General features: G+C 45.3%; 1 pseudogene across 1 annotated transcript; it reads left to right on the forward strand.

Annotated features, from left to right (window-relative positions):
- The first annotated feature begins 6,045 nt into the window (after window positions 1–6,045).
- On the forward strand, window positions 6,046–9,775 carry LOC311609197 (F-box/LRR-repeat protein 19-like; annotated as a pseudogene). The gene is made up of 2 exons: window positions 6,046–7,208; window positions 7,339–9,775. The product of its transcript is annotated as an F-box/LRR-repeat protein 19-like (transcript).
- The last annotated feature ends 6,280 nt before the right edge of the window (window positions 9,776–16,055 follow it).

A 16,055-nucleotide genomic window follows, 5' to 3' on the forward strand; every position in this document is an offset into this window, starting at 1 on the left:
GGACTTTTCAAGGAGAAAAGAAAGAGGGCCCTTGATCTGCATCGGAAGCCTAACAAGGTGCCCTAAGGGCAATACTTCCTTCTGCTAAGCCTTAAATTAATGGAAAGAGTATGCAAAGCGATTCCTAGTCCCAGGAAGAAACTTCATATAAAAGCTGCTGCTACTGTGGTCCAAGTGTGGCAGGGTCCATCACAACATAGAAGCCAATCTTGACATGATTGCTTTATTGAGCTGGTTCTGGAAACAAGAAAGATGCAAAGATTTCTTCCTCTGTGGTTTCTGTTCAGCAATGTCCCAGCTATTTATGTTTGGCAGCCTCATGGTCCCAGTGAGGAGGCTGTGAGAGGTCATTGCATTGAAGCTGTGAGGATGAAGTCTAAGTTGCATTTTGAGACCACAAACAAGATGTTGAGACACCTAAGCCATTGAGAAATCTGCATGGAGAGACGCAGATAGGGAGTGAAAGTAGCCAAACTGAGGGATGTGTGAAAAGGTACAGGAACAGGGCCATCTAACCCTAACCCTAACCCTAACCCTTTGACATGAAGATCCATGTGTGTGAGACAGAGCTGCAGGATTTGGTGTTTGCCCTGCAGAGTTTCTTGCCTTGGTCTAATCTCCCCTCACTGTGTACACATTCCTATTTACTGGAATGAGAAGGACTATTCTGTGCCATTGTATGTTGGAGAGATAGAACTTGTTTAATGATTTTATTTTTGTATTATTTTTTATTTAATTTTTCAAAATATTTATTTATTTTATTTACTGCATATGAGTGCTTTATCTGTAGAAGAGGGTATCAGATTACATTATAGATGGTTGTGAGCCACCATGTGGTTGCTATAAGATGTGTCAATCAAGAGATTGTCGTAATCGTCAGAAGTGACCTTGTACATTTGAACAGTGTAGAGGCTGTTGCTTTGGGCATTTGAACAGTGATCGTGCTGTTGCAGATTATTAGGATCATTACAATTAGACTAAATGCATTTGTGTCACAGGATGACCATAATCCTATAGTGAGAATGCAGTTGTTCGAGTCAAAAAGCTCCTAGATTAGAGGTTGCCTTTGAACACTTGTCTGTCCTTTGTGGCTTTCTTTGGGGAGCGTATGGATGCTTTTGTAGGAGGAGCCTTTATAGATTCTGTTTGTGTATTGTGTACAGTTTACTCCTGTTCATTCAAATGCTGATTTCTCTACCCCACTATCTAGTTTGCATTGTGATGTTTATTTCAAGTATCTCTGGTGTCAAGTTTGTGTCAAGTTGTGTCACCTTTTGTTCTCTTTATTGCTAATAAAAGTCAACTAGCCAGTGCTGAGCAGTAACAGAGACTAGGTGGGACATCCTGGTCCAGTGAGGGGAGGAGAAGGATCAGGAAGGAAAGGAAGGATGCCTGTGTACAGGACCAGGCAACACCAGGAGAAATGAACTGGACCTAGGAGACAGTAAAAAGCAAGTATAATGTGTGAAATCTGAATTGGAGGAAGGTATACTAGCTTGGAGGTTTAGGATAGGGTAATTATTGCTTAGTATTATGCTCTCTGCTAATTAAACAGATCCTATTCTCTCTGTGTGGTGCTTTGGTTAAGGAATAAGCACTGATTATCTAAAAATTATAAATATTAATAACCATTCAACAAAATTCCTTATTGGGGATGAAATTTGCTTGTCTATAGACTCAATCCATTTCCTGTTCTTTTTGTCTACTGTGCTGTGGTTAAAACTGATCAGTCAGCTTCCTTCTCATGCTGTCATGCCTGCATCAGTATAGACTCTAGATACAGTAGAAGTAATTGCTACCCAATGCTAAGCTAATTTGCTAGTCTGGTATTTTTTTTTTATTTTTAAATTTGTTGTGTTTGTTTCTGAAAACAAAGTTTCTCTGTATAGTCCTAGCTTTCCTGAAAGTAAGTATGTAGACCAGACAGGCATCAAACTTAGAGATCCACCTGACTCTGGCTCCAGAGTGCTGGGATTAGATGTGAGCCAGCATGCCTGGCTGTTTTCTTAATTTTATTTTTTATTTTGTTTAAAGATTTATTAATTATTATTATGTATACAGTGCTCTTCCTTCATGCACATCTGCAGGCCAGAAGAGGGCATCAGATGACATTATAGATGGTTGTGAGGCGCCATGTGGTTGCTGGGAATTGAACTCAGGACCTCTGGAAGAGCAGCCAGTGCTCTTGACCTCTGAGCCATCTCTCTAGCTCTCTGTTTTTTGTTTGTTTTGTTTTGTTTTGTTTTGTTTTAAATAAAGTTAGCGGAACTTCTTGGAATGTAGGTTTTCATATAAGGAGGCATATGCTGTTGTGCTTATCTTCATCTACATCTTGAAGTTTGAAATTTGGCAGAGAGTGTAATCTTTTTTTTATGATGGCATATATTCATGATATTAATACGGACCTGAGCCTTCTGAGTCATTGCATTGCAGGTGTGTGACTTTCTTCCTACATGTGTTTGTTCTGAATCTTTTGTATGAATATGAGTATTTTTCCTGTATGCATGAACATGTATATCATGTGTGCTTCCTCTTCACTGCTGTCAGAACTCCTGAACTTGGAGTAATGAATAGTTGTGAGCCCCATGTAAATAATGACAATTGACCTCAATTATTTTTTCCTTCACTTTTTTTAAAATTTTATTTATTTTATTTCTTATTTTTATTTTTTGTTTTTCAAGACAGTATTTCTTTGTGTAGCCTTGGCTGTCTTGGACTCACTTTGGAGACTGGGCTGGCCTCAAACTCATAGTGATCTGCCTGCCTCTGGCACCCAAGTGCTGGGATTAACGGCATGCACCACCAATGCCCAGCTTACCTCAATTATTTCCAATATCAGCAAGAGCTTTTAATTGGTGAGCCATCTCTCCTGTCCTATTTTGTTTATTTATATTGCTATTTATATTTATTACATTTATATTGCTACTATTTCCTTCTGTTCATTTATAAATGCTTAAACATGCATTCCCTTTGTAGTAAAATCTTATTATTATTAAAGTGTAAGATGGGGTACCTCAGGGTTATGGAAGATGAATATTGAATAGGAGTGAATGTATAATTCTTTGTAGGGACTTCAGTAAAGACCTCTGAGTTTTTTCCGTCTTTTTTGTTTGTTTGATTTTTTTTCCAAGGGAGTCAGGATCTTAATATGTACTCCTTACTGTCTTGGAAGTCATGGCATGGAATAGGCTGGCACATGCCTCTGCCTCCTGAGTGCAGAGATTAAAGGCATGAGCAAGTACACCTATCTTGCCCATCATTTTTTTTTGTTAATAATTGTTCCTACAATTTCTCTGATGTGTGATATGTGTGCTTCTCTCTCTGTGTCTGTTAATTGGCAGTTCTCTTGCAAGGCTATTTCCTGTTCAAAGGGCACAGAAATGACAAATGCCAAGAGCTATGCAGGATTGGCAAAAGCAAGCCTGATTTAGGAAAAGCCTAATTGATTTTGCCTCAAAACTGCTTCCTGTTGCTATACTGTCTTTCTATGCTTCTCTCTTTTGTCTGGCATAATGCATTATGCAGATTTCCTGCATAATCTTATGAAGGTGATTATATAGTTCCTGATAGTAATTTCTGAATAGATTCAAGTAACTTCTAGCTCTCCTACAAATCAGCAAAAAACTGCTAGGAGTTCTGTGAACCACATGAGTTATACCAGAAAGAAAAACAAGATTGAGACAAATTAATGATCAAAGGAATACATTCATTCTAGGTTTAGTCCAGGTTGAGTTCTGGGTGTTTACTACAATAAGAAAGACCATATGAATATAAAAACAAAGAACAAATGATTTTCTATACTAGACAGGACAGACACCTGTTTTTTGTTTGTTTGTTTGTTTGTTTGTTTTTTAAGATTAACTTATTATTATGCATACAGTGCTCTGCCTGCATTTACACCTGCAGGCCAGAAGAGGGCATAAGATCATATTACAGATGGTTGTGAACCACCATGTGGTTGCTGTGAATTGAACTCAGGACCTTTGGAAGAGTAAGCAGCACTCTTAACCACTGAGTCATCTCTCCAGCGCCAGACACCTGTTTCTTGATAACAACTTTGACACCAAAAACTCTTGTTTGGAACACATAATGTACATATGAAGTAAGAGAAAGATAAAGCTTCTGCTTGGAACTTAGTGCGCTTATAGATAAAACTACTATTTAAACTTTAATGAGCAGAAAATGTATATTTAGATATAGTTCTAATGAAATCACTTAAAATCAATAGTCCTACTGTAATTCTTCTGTGTAATAATTGTGTAGGGGGGATAAAAATCTAGGACAAGAATAAAAGAGAGAGGGGCTTGCTAGAGCCTGTCCTACTCATTTACTATGTGTCTGTGTATATATGTTCACATGTGAATAGATATGTATATGCATGTTTAAATGTCTACATGTTTGTGTATGTTTGTGTGTGTGTGTGTGTGTGTGTGTGTGTGTGTGTAAAGTTGGGACCTCCTTTGTGTGTATGAATGTGTACTTGTCTGCATGTCTCATTGCTTAAATGAGCTGATATAGTGGAAGAGCCACAGCCAGGGTCGGGTTCCCCTGAGGATGGCCTGGATTTGCTGCATTCTTTATAAGAGACTGCTAAAATCAACGCCATCACCACAGGAAAGCTTGTGGAAGTCTTCTGGTCAAAGATCATGTTTATTTTACTTGTATGAATGTATGTGTAAAGTTTTGTTTTCCTCCCCCCCCCCCCCCGCCCCCCTTGTCTAGCTGGCCACAAGAAAACCAGTCCAGAACTATTCCTTGGCCTTTTTCAGGTTTCTAGCTTCTAGCAAGCCACTGTTGAATGTCTAAGTCAGCCACTAAGCTTAAAAGCAAACTAAGGTTTTTCTTTTACAACCTCTTGTTGTTTACAGCAGGACACTGTCACAGCCACCTGCTGTTAAACAATAGACTCCTTAGCTAAGGAGAGGCTTTGGCAGCAGAAGAGCCAGAAAAACTAAATAGCTCAATTGATAAAGCATCAGATGGTTCTTTGGAATTTACCAACACTGTGTCCTATGCAAATACTAACCACGTGTGTCAAGGCTGGCCCTTGATGGAGATGAACCTCAGTATTCAGTTTCCTTCTAAAATGACTTGGTGGTTACAGTAGAACTTTTGTGTCTGGAAATGAGTGGAGGAAGCACCAGAGTTACATGACTATGTTGTCAATGATGCAGACATGTACAGTGATGTCAGTATTCTGCTTTCTGTGTACACATGTACAGCATACTTTAGGATGCAGTGACCTATGATGATGAGCATGTGAACTTCACTCAGGAAGAGGAGTGGGCTTTGCTGGATCCTTCCCAGAAGAGTCTCTACAAGGATGTTATACTTGAGACCTACACGAACCAAGCTGCTGTAGGTAGGACTGAATTATCTTTTGCTTTTTAAAGTCAGGGGACAAATGTTTCTCTGTTACTGATGTTCTTCTGTAATTTCAATTGAAAATGAGGAAGAAGAATGAGGTGAATAAATCAGGCATGGTTCTTATAGACTCTGAATATAATAATTTCAATTTTTCATAATTTCCAATAATATATTTTATAGTACTATATTTTAGGCTACAATTTGGAAGACTATATTATTGAAGAACGTTGTCAAGGTCTAGAAGACATGGAAGGTAATTTTCATGTTCAACCTGATAAATGTCCTGCGGAAGAAATTTTAATGTGTCCTGCAAGTTTTAAAGAAAAGCAACAGTGTTCAAAAACGAAAAAACTGACCCCCGCTTTGCGCGCCCTGTAGGTCAGGGGGCCACAGTACATGGCCAGACGCAGGGATGGGGGCAGGTTGCAGCGACCCCCCTCCCTGTGAACCAGAGGTGGGAGGTGTTTGAACCCCAGAAATGGTGGGGGGTGGCCCGGAACTTTCCCTGGACAGCTGGACAGTTGGAGCTGGGAAGGGGCCAGTTTAGGGTCAGGAGGCTTTGGGGAGAGGTGAGGATGGGGAGCTGAGACTCGTACCCAGGACTAAATGGGGCATGGGCAGAAGTTGAGCACCCTGCATCCAAGGAGCTCCCCCCCCCCCCCCCCCCCGTTTGCCTGGGTTCTCTGAGTGACTGAGCCCTCCAGAGCAGGACCTTCCTTTCCCTGGAACTGCCTTGTAGCAGCCGGTGGGAGGGCCTCGCCCCCGGCGCTCCGGACCTCCACTCGCTGTTGTCCTGCCCTCCGCTGGAGGGAGGGGCCAAGCGCCCTCAGGAGGCGTGGACAGAGGCGTTCTGAGCATTTCCTGCCCTGTGCAACCGTCCCGGCGCTGGAGCGCGCTGCCGGCAAACCTGCTGCCGCTGCCAGGCCTGTGTGCGAACTGAGTGCAGGGACTGCCATTTCTGAGGAGATATGAAGAAGCTGCCAGCGTCGGCGGGGCGGGCACTTGAAGCAGTCCTGACTGCTTTGCCATTGCGCTGCGCCCGTGCGCCCACACAGCTGTACGCGTGTGCGGACTGAGTGCAGGGACTGCCATTTCTGAGGAGACCTGAAGAAGCTGGGGGCGTTGGCGGGGCGGGCACATGAAGCAGTCGGCCTGCTTTGGCAGTGTGCGTGTGCGAACTGAGTGCAGGGACTGCCATTTCTGAGGAGACCTGAAGAAGCTGGGGGCGTTGGCGGGGCGGGCACATGAAGCAGTCTGCCTGCTTTGGCAGTGTGCATGTGCGAACTGAGTGCAGGGACTGCCATTTCTGAGGAGATATGAAGAAGCTGAGGGCGTCGGCGGAGCAGGTGCATGAAGCAGTCCTGCCTGCTTCGGCATTTCACTGTACCCATGCTCCCACACACATCTGTGTGCCTTCTGTGTGGGGAAGCTGGGAAGGAGGAAGGTGGATGGAGAGGAAGAAAAGTTTGGTTTGAGCCTCATTGGAGTGTACAGTCTGCAACTTGATCATCCACCCTGGCTTCCTGAAGATGGGAAAGGCTCAGGGTGCTATCAATTCAGAGATCCCCAACTGCTGGGAGTGCCCCCAAGGTACCCAGGAAGGATGGACAAGGATGCAGGTGAGGGTCCAGGGCACCACAGGGTTGACAGTGGTGAGGGGTGGATGGAAGCTGACAGAGGAGCCACCACCTCCACCTCTGCCTAGAAGAAAGGGACCCTTACCTGCTGTCCCTCCCCCTGACGATGTGTCTGGGCCCCCAAATGGAAGGAGTGGGAGGCAGGGAATGAGACCCCCACCCCAAGGGAAAAGGTGAAAGGAGGCCAAGAGGCACTTGAAGAAGGTGGGTGGAAGATGCCTGCCTCCTCTGAGGAGCTGACCCAGGCAGCCCTGGCCTTCTGCCCCCCAGGGTTCTGAATTCCGGCCGGGCATTGTCATCCTTCCACCTTGGGCTCCTTCCCGAGAACTGGGAGAAACCCAAGCCACCTATGGCTTCTGCTGAGGGCCTGGCAGTGCCATCCCCATCACCACAGAGGGAGAAACTTGAGTGTTTCAAGCGTATGTGCCAGCTCCTGGAGCGGGTGCCTGATACCTCTTCTTCCTCCTAGGACTCAGACACAGACTCAGACTCCTAGGACACATCGCTTAGTGTGGACAAAGTTCCTGCGGAGGCATGGAATGGCCTTCAGCCAGCCTTGCATAGCTCTAGTGAGAAGGGAAACCATGAGGTGGCAGTGGGCTAAATGTCCTGACAGAGTGGGACCACTGCTCAGTTGGCCCCTGGGCCCTGCCCCACCACCATGGCCTCCACAGTTATAAGCCCTCACCCCTTGAAGCCCTGAGCCGGACACTCTGCCTTTGGCTGCTGCCTTGGGCTGCATGGCTCCATGTCTTCCAGTACCTTGGACCCTGAGAGCTATGCGAGTCTGCTGGGGCCGCTGGTGCTATAACAAGTGTCTGTGGCCTTGGATGGACCTAAGCTGGAGGAAGTCGCTGACCCCACCCATGCTTAATGGGATGGTTTGCCACCAGCCATGTTCTCTGGACCTAAGCTGGATAGGTATCTCCACAAAAAGCAGCTCATGTGGCTTCTTAGCCAACTGCAAGGCTTGCAGAAGTTGGTACTTTCTGGGCGGTCCTGGCTCTCCGTCTCTGCCCTGGGCGCCACCCCACTGCTTGCACCATGGCTCTTGGTACTCAGCTTTGTGAGCTGCCACTGCCTTCACCATACACCAAACTGGGACAAATCAAGAGCCAAGGCTGACTGCAGGGGGTGGCAGAACTTCTCCCCTCAGGCCTGGAGCTCACTGATGCCTCCCTGAGGTTCCTATTGCGCCATGCTCCCCAGCTCAGTGCCCTCGGCTTGAGTCATGGTGCCCATATCGGAGACCCCAGTGTCCACCTCATTACAGCGCCCATGTCCCCTCTCCAGGAGACGCTGATGCAGCTCAATTTCGCTGTATGCCACCACCTCATGGACCACTGCATTCCTGTTTTTTCTCTGCCTAGGTCTCCACCTGGACCTGTGCTCCTGCCACCAGCTCTCACCCGAAGCTTGTTCTGTTTGTCAGCTGCTGGGCCCCCTGGCCCCTTCCATTGCCCAGAGTAGAAACCACTTCTCAAGGACAGCTAGTTGGGTGTCAATGCCCCATTCCCCAGGACTCAGCAAGAGCTCCTAAATCTCACTTCCTCATTTCACCCCCTAATGGGAGACCTGGTTATTTCCTTCATGACTTGACACTCCTCAGTTTAATATCTTTGGATTTCTTCCCAGGGACTTGAGCCAGCCTTCCCCTTTCCCACCTGCACTGATATCTTTGGGGATCTTTGCTTCCCATCTCTGCCTTCCACCTGCTACGTTGTCCATCCCCTTGGGGCCGTGGGTCAAGAGGTACAGGGGAGGTGCTGAGCTAAAGGGATGGTGGGGAGGTGAAGGTGCAAGTCTTTAGTAGAGAAGAGTGAGGGGGCAGGATCCTGGGAGCCATGGGGCTGTGGGAGGTGATGGATGGGTGCGGGGAGGGCAGAGAGCAGACCAACAGGGTTCAGGGAACAAAGACCAGTTGGGTGGGATGGGGGTCCAAAAAGGGGAAACCAGAGGAGCAGTTGGGGATCCAGGAGTCAGATAGGGGGCTCTATAAACCAGGAAATGCCAGGACTGGGGCCCGGGAGAGGAGCAGATGTGGGGCTCGTTCCCTCTCTGTGGGGTTGCTCCTCTCCCTTCCCCCTGTCCAGATTTCAGTTCTTTCCCTGACCCTGACTCCTTGAACGTCACTGAAAATGGCAGCTATTACAAGGAGTGGGGGCTGCGAGTCAACCTGCTGTTCAGCTTGTGGCCCAGGGTAGTGGTGAGGGGTAGCCCAGACCCCTGCCTGGCTCTCTACACAATACTTGAACATTCATCTGTACTGAACCAGGGGAATCTCTGATCTGGGGGACTGTGATGTGAGGGGTCCAGCTTGACCTAACCTGGGCTAGTGGGCACCCCGTTTGGACTGTCCCACCCCCAGCTCTCTTGCATTACTGTCTCTAACAGCTCCACCTGTCTGACCTGGTGGGGGATGTCAGCTTAAAGATGGGTGAGATGGGACTCCTCCAGCTTGGCTCATCCCATTCTCTCATTGTCATGGACACTTGTGTCCCATTTGCCTAGGGAACTGCCACTCCTGGTTGCCATGGAAACAGCAGCCAATGGACCCTTCTGGAAATCAGCACTAAGACTGGAAACAGTCCCTCTTAGTTGCTGTGGGAACTTAGTTAACAGACTCTTGGCACCTCCCCTCTCTCCACCCCTTTCCTTCTTCCAGTGTGAGTGTGGGGTTTCAAGAGCCTGAGGGAGGAGTTGGGTCCAGGTCCCACTCAATTTAGGCCATGGGGAACTGGATTGTACCACATGGGGGGAGGGGAGGGGAATCTATCAACATCCCTCAGGTTACAGGAAGGTGCATGGGTTGGGGGTGGGTGCTGGGCAGACCAAAGGCAGATGGGAGGGGTGGGCCTGGGGTTGGAGAAAGGTTTGACCTTGAGGGCGCTTGAGGGAGGGAAGAAAGCACCCCAGCAAGGGGCAAGTGAGGGACCCAGCTTGTCTGGACCTCTAAAACCCCAAGTCTGTACAATACGGTTTGCTATAAAACTCAGGGTTAGTTTTATCTTCAAAAAACAAACAAAATCAAACAAAAAACCCAAAACCAAAAAACAAATGAACAAAAAAACATGAAAAAAACCAAAACCCCACTGCTTTAAGTTCAGTGATGATTATTACATTCTCACAAAACCATGCACCTCAATGTCAGGAATCTGGTTTGTGTTCTTTTTTTTTTTTCTCCTCAGTTTAATTATTATATATCCAGTGCTCTGCCTGCATGTACGTCTGCACACCAGAAGAGGGCACCAGATCACATTATAGATGGCTGTGAGCCACCATGTGTTTTCTGGGAATTGAACTCAGGACCTCTGGAAGAGCAGTCAGTGCTCTTAACCTCTGAGCCGTCTCTCCAGCGCTGATTTGTGTTCTTAAGACATTCATCTAAGAACTGAAACAAGGAAACAATGACTTAACAGATGTCACTATTTGAATCGTAACCCGATTAGAGCTGTGCTGTAGAACTGCCAGTCGCTTTAGTTTCATACCACTTAGACATTGCCAAAGGAATACATGTTGAATATGTGATAGGTATGTGTCCAAAACCTATAAGCAAAAAGTCCACAGCACTGCTAGTGTTAGACATAGACTTGTAGTAATGTTGCTAATACCATTGAGAGGGCAGTTTATGATAACCATGAATGTTGTGGAGAAACTCTAATATGTCTGTGAGTAACAAGAATCAAACTGAATACAATGTGGAAACCTTTCATTTTTTTATTCTTAATGGGTGTATCCTATGTCACAATGGATACAAGCCATGTGAGCATATGGATATTGAAAGAAGCAACATACCTCTCTCCAGAACAATGAGGAGATATGTAGGAGTTCCCACTTTGATTAGACTTTATGAATGTGATACAAGTTTACAATTAATTGGTTTTCCACCATCTTTATGAACCTCCACAATCTCACACTGCAGAAAATCTCTGAGTACTAAGAATGTGAAAATTCTGTTTGTCCTGGTTCACTTTTCAAATGTGTTATGACTCACACTATAGAAAAATTTGTGAATGCTGTCAGTGTGGTAAAGCTCTGAGTTCTTCCAGTTCTCCTCATATATATGAAAAACATCATATAGAAAAACAATGCTATAAATGTGAGCCATGTAATAAACGCTCTCACTACCATAGGTATCTTCACGTATTCAACACACGAAGAAGGGGAAAACCCTGAATGTAAACAAAGTGATAAAACCTTAAGATCTGGTTCCTCTTTACCATTAGATCCAACTGTAAAATTAATTCACAGAGGAAAATTAATTCAGTGTAATGAATGTGGGAAAGCTTTCACATGCGCTAATTATTTTTGCAGGCATGAAAAAGGTCACATGGGAGAGGAACATTCTGAATATACTCAATATGGTAAAGCCTTCGCACATCAGAGCCTTCCTCAAAGGTATGAAATAATTCACTGTGGAGAAATACTCTGAATCTATGTAATATGGTGAAACCTTTGCACATCACAGTAGTTTCCAATATCATAAAAGAACACATACTGGGGAGAAACCCTATGAATTTAATGAGTATAGTAAAGCCTTCATATGTCCCAGTCATCTTCGAAGGCATGAAAAAGTTCATACTGGATAGAAACCCTGTGAGTGTATTTAATAAGGTGAAGCCTCTGCACATTTCTGCTGAAGGCCAGCTTGAACAGTACAGGGTAAATTGAGGCAGGACATAGTATTGGTGACTGATCACTCACCAGACTTTTCTCTGATGGAATCTGGCTTGATTTACTGGAGCCAGTTCTCCCTTTGGCCAGCAGCTGGGGTCCAGTTTTGCTTGTCACTAGCAAAGAAGAAAAATAAAAAGGATGGAATATTCTCACACACACACACACAGTAGATGAAGCAAGGCACGTTCCAACAACTTTATTTTTCTTATAGCTTACATATCCCAACAAACAACTTCCAAGCATTATAAAGTGATTACATTCTATTTTTCTTTTAGTGAATGGCCATGTAAAAATAGTATACACCCCAATATTTTTACACAAAAACCTTTTTCACATTGCAGGTGAAGAAAACAAATTATTCCCAAGAACCTACATATATTCACAACTAAGCAGCATGTTATAGATCAACAAAGTGAAAGCAAGCAAGATAATTTTTTAGCCAGTTGCTGATTTTCACTGACAGACTGCAATTTGTGATTACAAAAAAGGATCAATTATTTTTAAAAGTAATCTTTTTATTAACTTGTTTAATTTTATTTCAATGTGCATTGCTGTTTTTCCTGCATATATGTCTGTGTGAGGGTGTCAGATCTTGGAGTTACAGACAGTTGTGAGCTGCCATGTGGGTGCTGGGAATTGAACCAGCGTCCTCTGGAAGAGCAGTCAGTGCTCTTAGCCCCTGAGCTATGTGGTAGAACTTCCAATCATTATGGTTTCATACCCGTAATGAAACTATATATGAAACCAGTCGTACACATATTTGAGTGTGTGACAGAACACACTGAAGAGAAACCTTAAAGTGTAACCAATGTCACAAACCCTTCTCACAACACAGTTACCTGCAAATACATAAAAGAGCACACATTGCAGAGAAAACGTGTGCAATGTGGTAAAGACTTGGTGTGTGGCAGCAGTTTTAGTCATCATGAGAAAAAAAAAATCATACTTCAGAGACCCCTAAATGTAGTCAGTGTGGTAAAGTTTTGCACTTTGTTTTCTTACAGAAGAGTAAAAACCTTTAGTGTGTAAGCAACCGGTGAAAGCCCCTGCGTGTCACAGTGGTCTCTGAGGACCTGAAAGAACTCATACACAAGGGAATCTAGGGCTATAAAGGATTTGGTAAAATCTTTAGCCAACACACTTACATTCAATTACACAAGATTGTTTACTGAGAAGAAACATGACAAGTGTCAAAATCTATTCAAACATTATGATGTCCCTCTTTATTTTGACTTGCAAAGTCTTCTAAAAATATGAAATCAAATAGTTATGTATCCCTTTTAGATTTCACAATTCTCTTCAATTATAGGTATAAAACTTTATGGATGTGTTTAATTACATTTTCTTTTGCGGTGATAAATCAATGTCTAAGGCAAGCTATACAAGTTTAATTTGGTTTAAGATGGCAAAAGGGATCACCATGAAGGTGGCAATGCCACAAGTGTCACACATGGCAGCTACAGCAGGAAGCTCAGCTCACATTCTCAACCTGCAGCATGAAGCAGAGAGTAAATCTGGACATGGTGTGTGGATCTAAACTTTCCTTTTTCCTTTTTTTTTCTCTATTTATGTATACAATGTTTTATCTGCATGTACACCTGCAGGCCAGAAGAGGGCACCAGATCTCATTATAGATGGTGTGAGCCACCCTGTGGTTGCTGTGAATTGAACTCAGGACCTTTGGAAGAGCAGTCAGTGCCCTTAACCTCTGGGCCATCTCTCCAGCCCCGGATGTAAGCTTTCTTTCTTTCTTTCTTTTTTTAAACAGAATTAATCCACTTTATTTTTCTTATAAAATCCCTTATGTGGTAGCTACAGTTGGAGCCTGGGTCCTCTTAACCACACTCTGGTGTGTGTTTTCACAAGAGACTTGGTAAACACAGTTTCTTTCCAGAGATCGGGTGTCAGGTAGCTGTAGGTCTTGGAAATGGCATCAAAAGTGGCCTTGGCAAAGTTGCCCAGGGTGGTAGTACAGCTCCTGGCTGATGTGTAGCAGTCATCAATACTGGCCATCATCAGTAGCTTCTTGGGCACAGGAGCTGAGACAATGCCAGTGCCTCTGGGGGCAGGGATGAGACGCACCAAAACAGAGCCACAGCGGCCTGTCACCCACCCCCAGTGACATGCTTCCTACATCAGGGCAGCATTTCCTAAATCTTGCCAAATAATATCCCCAACTGAGAAGAACTAGTTTCTCTGGCTTCAAGCCCACATGCTTTCTATTACATGAACCATTTCATGATATAGAAAAACTCCTTAAGCCTTTAGGTGCCTCAGCATCTGCCAGGTGTGGTGGTGCTGCCTTTGATCCCAGCACTCAGAGGCAGATCACGGTGAGATCCAGGCCAGCCTGGCTGCAAAGTGAGTCCAGGACAGACAGCGCTGTTTGACACAGAAACCCTGTCTCTATTTTGATCTATTTTTGTTTTGTTTTGCTTTCTATTTTTTGATAAAATAAAAGCAAAACAAAAAATTATGCCTCATTATCTGGGTTACACATATAAAATGTACACAAGAAAACAGCATGAGTGAATTTCTTTGTGTAACAAATTGCTTTCGTTTTAATTATGTGATGCCAGTGTGTCTTTGTGTGTGGCTGGGATAGGATGACCCTCCCACACACACTGTATCAAATGTATGGTAGTTGTGTTGCTGTATTATCAACAGTTGATTGCTGTGCAAAGTGCTATTTTCCTCTCAGAGGCACCTTACTTGCTTTCTGTATGTAAACCTTTTCTTTCCTAAGCTGATGCTGTGACATTTATCATGTAAAAAGGTAAGTTGCATTGAGTGTCAGAAGTTAGTGGGAAACTCAGGTGTCAGAGTTCAGGGTTAGTGGGTTAGGGTTAGAATTTAGGGTGGGGGATTAAGGGTTAGGGTGAGGGTTAGGGTTAGGGTTAGGGAACGGGTTAGGGTTAGGGTTAGGGTTAGGGAACGGGTTAGGGTTAGGGAACGGGTTAGGGTTAGGGAACGGGTTAGGGTTAGGGTTAGGGAACGGGTTAGGGTTAGGGTTAGGGTTAGGGTTAGGGTTAGGGAACGGGTTAGGGTTAGGGAACGGGTTAGGGTTAGGGTTAGGGTTAGGGTTAGGGTTAGGGAACGGGTTAGGGTTAGGGTTAGGGTTAGGGTTAGGGTTAGGGAACGGGTTAGGGTTAGGGAACGGGTTAGGGTTAGGGAACGGGTTAGGGTTAGGGAAGGGTTAGGGTTAGGGTTAGGGTTAGGGAACGGGTTAGGGTTAGGGTTAGGGTTAGGGTTAGGGTTAGGGTTAGGGTTAGGGAACGGGTTAGGGTTAGGGTTAGGGTTAGGGTTAGGGTTAGGGTTAGGGTTAGGGTTAGGGTTAGGGTTAGGGTTGTTAGGGTTAGGGTTAGGGTTAGGGTTAGGGTTAGGGTTAGGGTTAGGGAACGGGTTAGGGTTAGGGTTAGGGAACGGGTTAGGGTTAGGGTTAGGGAACGGGTTAGGGTTAGGGTTAGGGTTAGGGAACGGGTTAGGGTTAGGGTTAGGGTTAGGGTTAGGGAACGGGTTAGGGTTAGGGAACGGGTTAGGGTTAGGGTTAGGGAACGGGTTAGGGTTAGGGAACGGGTTAGGGAACGGGTTAGGGTTAGGGAACGGGTTAGGGTTAGGGTTAGGGTTAGGGAACGGGTTAGGGTTAGGGTTAGGGTTAGGGTTAGGGAACGGGTTAGGGTTAGGGAACGGGTTAGGGTTAGGGTTAGGGAACGGGTTAGGGTTAGGGTTAGGGTTAGGGTTAGGGAACGGGTTAGGGTTAGGGAACGGGTTAGGGTTAGGGTTAGGGAACGGGTTAGGGTTAGGGAACGGGTTAGGGTTAGGGAACGGGTTAGGGTTAGGGAACGGGTTAGGGAACGGGTTAGGGTTAGGGAACGGGTTAGGGTTAGGGAACGGGTTAGGGTTAGGGGTAAGGGTTAGGGTTAGGGTTAGGGTTAGGGAACGGGTTAGGGTTAGGGAACGGGTTAGGTTAGGGAACGGGTTAGGGTTAGGGAACGGGTTAGGGAACGGGTTAGGGTTAGGGTTAGGGAACGGGTTAGGGTTAGGGAACGGGTTAGGGTTAGGGAACGGGTTAGGGTTAGGGAACGGGTTAGGGTTAGGGTTAGGGTTAGGGAACGGGTTAGGGTTAGGAACGGGTTAGGGTTAGGGTTAGGGTTAGGGAACGGGTTAGGGTTAGGGTTAGGGAACGGGTTAGGGTTAGGGTTAGGGAACGGGTTAGGGTTAGGGTTAGGGTTAGGGAACGGGTTAGGGTTAGGGTTAGGGTTAGGGTTAGGGTTAGGGAACGGGTTAGGGTTAGGGTTAGGGTTAGGGTTAGGGTTAGGGAACGGGTTAGGGTTAGGGAACGGGTTAGGGTTAGGGTTAGGGTTAGGGTTAGGG

Source organism: Acomys minous (genome assembly GCF_964271855.1).
Source record: "Acomys minous genome assembly, chromosome: 11".
Classification (NCBI taxonomy): domain Eukaryota; kingdom Metazoa; phylum Chordata; class Mammalia; order Rodentia; family Muridae; genus Acomys; species Acomys minous.